Here is a 7,568-nt window from a genome sequence, read left to right as displayed (position 1 = left end):
TGTGTGTGTGTGTGTGTGTGTGTGTGTGTGTGTGTGTGTGTGTGTGTGTGTGTGTTACAAAATGAGCACTTACACAGTTCTTCTGCAACTCTAGGTTAATATTCTTCCAAACAAAATAGAAATGTTAGTGAAGAGGTCATAGCTGTGCAACAAAAATTTTGGCAGCCTGATAAATAGATAGACTTAACCACTTGTTAAATAGCAAAAATTGTTCTTTCATGATGTAATTTCTTCAGTTAGAAAATACTATATCAGATCAAGTCACTTACTTGACTAGTACAACTCTGGAATGCATGGCTGTGTTAAAAAGTTAGTTTTGCAATCTTCTGTGGCAGTTTTCTTCCTACTGCATGGTGCTTTAGGCAGTTGTCATCCAATATAGATTTGGGCTAACCAGTGCCATGTGAGCAAAATTATTTGATGAAAACTAGGAAGCTTGCTATGTACACATGCAGTATTTGTGTTTGTGTGTATTGCACTGGTACGACTGTGGTCCACTTTGCAACCTAATGGTGTTTGGTACTGACTCACTTGTGGCCATACATCTATACAGAATGCAATTTTTGGTGCCAGTGGTATGTTTTAGCTAAACTGGAGTAGGCTACTGATTTTTTTGTGTGTGTGTGTGTGTATGTTATATAGGTAAGTAGCACTGAACATATGTAGTTGGAATTGTAGATATTTGATAATGGTTGAGTTTGCTTTCCATTTTAGTAACTATGGTGGATGAGCAACTATGCTTTTGAATGGTTAGGGTTAAAGAAAATTTAAAGTTGGCATCTAAGCAAGACTATTTGGGGTTCTTCTGTTCAAGTTATTTGATTAGTTTGATAAAACATCAACACCAAATGATTTTTTTTTTATATAAGGTGGTGAGATGTCTTGTTGCACCAAGTAGTTGGAAACCTGTAGGATTTGAGAATTTAATGTCAGAGAGTGATGATGAATTTAAGGAACGAGGAGAAATGATCAGCCGACTGGTATCAGGTTACATATTTGAATATCATGCCTAGCAGTTTGTGGTGTAATAGTAGCTGGGGTGCTGGTTGGCTATGGTGACATGCAGAAGGAAAATAATTTGTCAGTAATCAATTATTGTTTATCTTGCATACTTACTATGCATGGACCAGCTGGAGCTAAAGTGGTTTTCTGGGGTACCAATGGCTAGTAATTTGAAGTTTATTAATACTGTATCTTTCATGACACTAATAGGATAGATCACTTGTCTTGGTGATCAGTATTGTAAGTTGCATTATATGCTGAGTTTCTAATCACTAACTCTAGGTGAGTTGGTAGAAGCTCAGTCAGGGATCTCCATGTGATGTTGGGATGTTCCTTCCTTGTTCTTGGAGTTTCTAGTTATAGGGAGAAATGCACATGTGTAAATCCTCCTTTGAAATCATTAGTTGTTATGATTGTGCAACATTATGATACCATCAGATTTTAACTTCCTGAGAAGGGTTATAATGGGTTATGGCCTTGTTGAAGATCTGTGCCCACTAACAAATTGGAGAGATTCTTCTGCTAATTCCTGTGGCTAGGGTTTGTTTGGAGTCCCTATGGATGTAAACAATTTTCTTATTCAGTAGGGAAAATATTTGCCTCTCTTCAGCTATATTGAGACATACAGGCAGTAGATCTTTTAAGTTGATGGTAACAGTCATACCCAACCTGAATTCCTTGTATCTGCCTGTCTTGCCTGTCCATCCATGTGTGTGTGTGCACATGCGTGCACACACACGGCCAGGCTTGGTTACTGCTTTGAAAGGTTTGTTTACTCAAAGCTTGGATCTTAATATTTCAGTCACTTTTCGATGAACTGCAAAATTACAATGACGTAAATTAACCAGCTCTGGCTGTCAAGATCTGAGAGATAAATACAATGATACTCCCACCCCCACCCATGTATGGTGAGTTTCCACACAGTTACCATCTGCTAAATTCAGTCACAAGGTATTGGTCAATCTGCTGCTTTAAAAGATGCTTGCTGAAAGTGTCCTGCAGTGGTATTGAACCTAAAATCACATGGTTGTAAAGCAAACTTCTTAATCATATATGCTGCCCATGTATAGTTAATAGCAATTTATGTTACAAGAGACTAGGAGAAAAGTAATCTTTTTCAAATGATAGCTTAAAAACTGAAATTTATATATTGATGATGAAATACTGTGATACAACTCATTAATGTTAAAGGTAATTCTATATGAATATATTTTTAAATACCAAACATCTAATCTTCAGCACTCGGTATTAGTTTGGTTGTTTTGCTTATTGAAGAATTAAATTTGATTTTCTTCCAAGTTAACATTCCTTCTCATAGCGGAACTTGACTGTAATCCTTTTGGAAGAGATTACGGCTTTGAAAATTTATGAAGTTATCTTGTAATCTGAATTTCTGGATACTCACCTAAGTTTCTCTAGTTTTAGCTTAGCTTCTAGTTTCAGGCAACAAATTGTAAGTAATATAAATATCAACAGGAGTTCATATTTATATTACTACTTCCTTCCACTAACACCTTTCAGCGTGTTTATTTCTGTATGTCAGATGCTATTCTTCAAACATTTACCCTTGATGAATCACGCACTTGTAATCTTGGTTATCTCCCCTAGCTCTGACTTTTCTGCTGTTTTTTTTCCTCTTTTTTTTTTTCAATCTAGCTTTTTTTTTTCTGCTTCCAGTTTTTTCTCCCATTTGTAGCTGTTTGTCTATACTAATGTTCAGAACACTGGTGAAGGCATATATTGAATCTTATACGATTCAATTTCAATTCAGGAGCAAATTACTCAATGCCAATTTTATCAGCCTTATTTACAGCCCCCCCCCCCCCCACCTCTTTCTCATTTTATGTATAAAGAATTATCACCTTCAAGTCATTGCACTCTTCTAGCATTATTTCTGATACTGCTACTCCTCCTCTCCATAGTGTGTATGAGAGAGAGAGAGAGAGAGAGTCTTCAGGTTTCTCTTTGTCAATATTTGCATTCTGTAAAGGACATATTTACATACTGTCCTTTTGTATGTATGTTACAACCCTGACTTTTTTTTTTCACCAAGATTTTTATCTGCAAGACTATTGTTACTAAATACTGAACCTGCCCCACCAAGCCTGAACGAAACGACTCCTACTGTCACGGAAATAAACTGAAATATGGGACACTTAACCTGTTAGAAATAACCGGTAAATCACATCTCACTGCCTTGTAACTGGCACTCTGTCAGTCAGTTACAATGGTGTGTTAGTTGATCAGATCAACGGAACAGCCTGCTCATGAAATTAATGTGCAACTGGCCGAGCACTCAACAGACATGCATGCATACCTTTGTCATAGTTCTCAAGGAGATTCAGCACAACACAGCCTTATAAATGGACGCATTAGACAACATAGTTGTGAAAAGCAAGGTGGTTGTGAATTAACTGCCTCTGCTTGATAAGAGTTGATCGAAAACCTATCCTTCCAGAGTGATCTTCCATTTAAATTCCACTGCAAGACTCTCAGATGGATTTCTTGTGCTAGAAAAGTATTGGAGAAGGGGAATTTATTTCCGCTGTATAATGAAGTACTGACTTTTTAACATATACCTTTCTAAATTTACATTAGTCCAAATTCATGTAATTTATTTTGTTCTAAAGTTCCTCTCCATTATTATAATGTATATTTATTATATATTAACAACAAACTTTAGAATGGCTTATTTTTCTGAACTGAATTTTTTTAGTTTATCTCTTCATGCAATTTTTTTCTAATATTTATGGAAAGAATTATAGTTGTTTTATTCTTGTGTAAATTTTTATTCCATTCTAATATTCTAATAACTATATCACCTAGTTATAAATTAATATTCAGGACATTTTGGCATTAACATTCCAAACAGGTTTTTACATCTCACTTGCCAGCATAGTTATTTCAAATAGTATAAGCATTTTCAAGTTTTCTTTTACTATTTGGTACATGATTCACTTACTTTTCAAATACTTCTGGTACTAGATGTTATATGGGGCTTCAGATTTTTTTAAACATCTGATTAAAGTAAAAGTGGATGCTTCTTGAGATGCTTTTTTTTTTTGAAATATATTGCTTTTATGATTTCCACTGTCAAAATAATAGAAAAACGAGAGATTTAGTTAAATAACTTTCAACTGAATAATAGACTGCTTAGTGAAATCTATTACTGTCTTCAATTTAATAATGACTTTTTAGGTCAAGACTTGTATTTGGGCAAGATGGTATTGAATTTGTTTAGAACTACTTCATTTCTTCCTATCATTTAGTTAGAGAGTATGTGAAGGAAGAGTATAAGAGCCATCTGTCATCTAGACTCCTTTTTGCCAAATAAAAACTGTGCTTAATTTTCAGCTCCTGGCAGCTGATGAGATCTAATAAAGTTGAAACTTATCTGTAGCTGTCAATGTAACAAAGATTTTCTCTTAAGCATGAAAATCAATACTTTTCTATAACATCAATTCTTAATTTTCTTAAAATTATCTTCACTTTTCATTGAGAATCACTAATGGTTACTGTTAGGTTTTTGTTTTTTCCATGGCTAATAATAAATTTCAATTCATTGTGAATTATTTGCATGTGTCAGACAGTACATCATAACCTGATTTTCAGTTATTAGATCAGTTTACTGGCTAATAGCCAGAATATACAAGAGATGGAACTAGTTGGTCTTTACTAATTTTGAGTTGCTGATTACAAAAATCATCCTCATATTTTGATTTAGTTTCCTTTTGATTTTCTCACTTAGGGTACATTTAAATGATTTTTCAATAAAACAAAACAGTTTGTTGTACAGGGAGCTGAATATTATTTTCTGTAGACATGTGACTGCTGAAGTTTTGGAGATAAGGGTTATGTTTCACTTGAATTTATTTAAAATTTACTGAAAGAGTAGAATGTAATAAGTGCATTGATTACATATGACACAAGCAATTAGTTTCATTATTTTTACTAAGAAAGAACATGAAACAATGCATGACCTTTAAATTTTAATAAAGGTATTATCAGATATTTTGTGGTTGCTTGTGTTTGGTAAATGTTATAAGTATTCCTGCCTATGTTGATAGTGAGTGTCCAGTTGTCCTGATAACATCCTTCCATGGTAGAATGTTATCCTTCATGGTGAAACCTTTCACTCATCACTGCTTCATAATTTTCAGTGACAAATATCAACATAGGAATCAAGAAAAATGTAACATCATTGGCATATTGCACCCTAATTCTTGGTTGGCTCCAAACTTGGAGAAAATTAAGCATTTTGAAGGTCTCTCATGTTAACTTTTTACCTACCAATATGCAATGTCAAATGTATTATCTCTAAGAAGTTTGTAAATATCAGTCAACAAATTTTGCTTTGCTAATTGCTAGCATTCACAGCTTCAGCCAAGTTGTTCATTTGATCATGTTTAACATGTAATAGTGAAAAGCTGATTTTTTTTTTTCAGGCTGCACAAGACAATTTAACGTTATACCATGCTCAAAAGACATTCTTGTAGTCATTTCTTAGTGGTATAATATGAAGCTTTAGTGTATCTATCCTATCCATTTTAAAAGCAACAACATTTTGTATACTTGAGTTACAGTCCAAAACAGAAACCACAACATACAAATTTGCTAGCAAAGGCTGTCAATTTATAGATAGAAAAAGTTGCTTAATGTTGTCACATTTCTTTCATATAGGTTGAATATTGTATGGTAATCATTGGCAACACATTAACCAGTCTTACTTTAAGTTTGAGAGTCAATGAAAATCCTTCTTTCAGATTTGGGGGTTTTCTTGAGACTATCAGTATCATTTGCATACAAGAAAGTCACTGTTTTTGTTTATATGTGAGTGTAAAGGTGAAGCAATTCTTGTGAGGGTACAGGATGAAGTATTGATTTGATTAGTAACTGCAAGGTCTTTTAAATAGATAAATGATGATGTGTTCTAACACAGTCACAATGTGGACTAGCCACTTGATTCAAAGGAAGTGTGTTGCTGTAACTTTTATTAAAGACTATTGCATCATGTGCTTATGGATGATGTAATAATTGTTGTTTTTGCAATATAGACATTTTGAAACACCTGAAGAATTGCCCCACTCATTGCCGAGGCTATTAATCTATTCGAAGAATTGTCGCCTCAACCTATGATGGCTATAATTTATATGATTAGGATAACAAATCTTTTCACAATGAAGCTATAGTATTATTTATCTTTATTGGGAAAATTTAAAGAAAATTATACTAGCTATCATCTTCCAAAATTACCTGTAGCTACAGTAATTATATAGACAATATTGTGCAATATTATCTATAATTTGTGTTATAGTCACTGTATTGTTATTTTATCCTTAGTCTGATTGAATAGACCTATGTTCAAAGATGCTTGATAATGGTAGAGGTGGTGATGTGTCAGGATTCTGACTCCACTCTTACCCTGCCTGAAAAATTATTGCCTTAGGTGTTGCCACCCTTGTATCCAATCTGAAGAATCAGCACCCTGGTGTGGTTTTTCTCGATTCTTCAAATATCTTTTTTTTTTTTTTTTTTGCTCCCATTGGGTTGGTGCTTAGTGCTTCCTCTTGTGCTGTAATCTTTTTTTGAAAAATTGAGAAGAAACCTATTTCTGTAATACAAGTGTCAGTTTTGTAACCAGCAGCCCCAAATTAAAGATAGGCTGATTTTCATCTCCAGTTCAAGAAAAGTTGAATTTTGTTGACCACTGTTATCAATCTGAATCCACTGTTGATCTTTGCTATGTAATATATCATAATGGTTATTACTAAGATAAGTTCCAGCTTAACAGGTTTGATTCAATAATTTCTGAAAACATTAAAAGTAATCATTTTATGAATTCTTAGACAAATGGATATAAAAATCTTATCCCTACCTCTTTACAATATGTTTGTAATTCAATATGTCTAGTTAAGACCATTAAAATGTTAAATAAAACTGTGTAATTTCATTAAATGGAATCACTGATATAATCACTAATGTCATTATGCAAGGAGACATTGAATTTATAGATCTAACATCTAATGCATTAAGTTAAATTGTTTTTGTGATATCAAGTACTGCAGCTTGTAAAACACATTTGTAATTATATTGTATAATAGGTAGTAACTTCAAAGTTTTCTATTCCTGCTTAGTTTCTATGTTCTGCGTTGTCTTTTGAAATTTTTTTTGTTCACTTTTCTAAATTCTGTTACATGACAACTGTATCTTTGTACTTAAATGGCAGGTGAAACTAATATCATGGTACTCTAGAAGTGTTGGTTCTATATTTCTTTGAATTTTATATTTATGAATTGGTTATTGATATAGCAAAAGTTACAAACTTGCATTGGTTAATGACATTGTCATTGCATTTCCCCTTAAGGAACTCACATTATTCAACTTCTTTCATTCAGCTAGGTAGTATTTATCAAGTTAGCAAAACAAACATACTTGATGTATAGTGGAATGGACATAAAACAAAATATTTAAAACACTTTGGTTAAGAACTGTCTCCCTTGTAAACTCTGAAATTCAGTTACATTTAGAGGTAACTGTTTTCTCTGTAAAAAAAAAAAAAAAAAAAA

At 33.2% G+C, this 7,568-nt stretch overlaps 1 protein-coding gene across 28 annotated transcripts in view; it reads left to right on the top strand.

The window, feature by feature from the left end:
- LOC106880780 (CUGBP Elav-like family member 1-A) overlaps positions 1–7,568 on the top strand; it is a 231,347-nt gene that overhangs the window by 85,946 nt on the left and 137,833 nt on the right. The window lies entirely within an intron of this gene.

This window comes from Octopus bimaculoides, chromosome 2, assembly GCF_001194135.2.
Source record: "Octopus bimaculoides isolate UCB-OBI-ISO-001 chromosome 2, ASM119413v2, whole genome shotgun sequence".
In the NCBI taxonomy this organism is placed as follows: Eukaryota; Metazoa; Mollusca; class Cephalopoda; order Octopoda; family Octopodidae; genus Octopus; species Octopus bimaculoides.
This window is presented reverse-complemented; position numbering and strand designations above follow the sequence as displayed.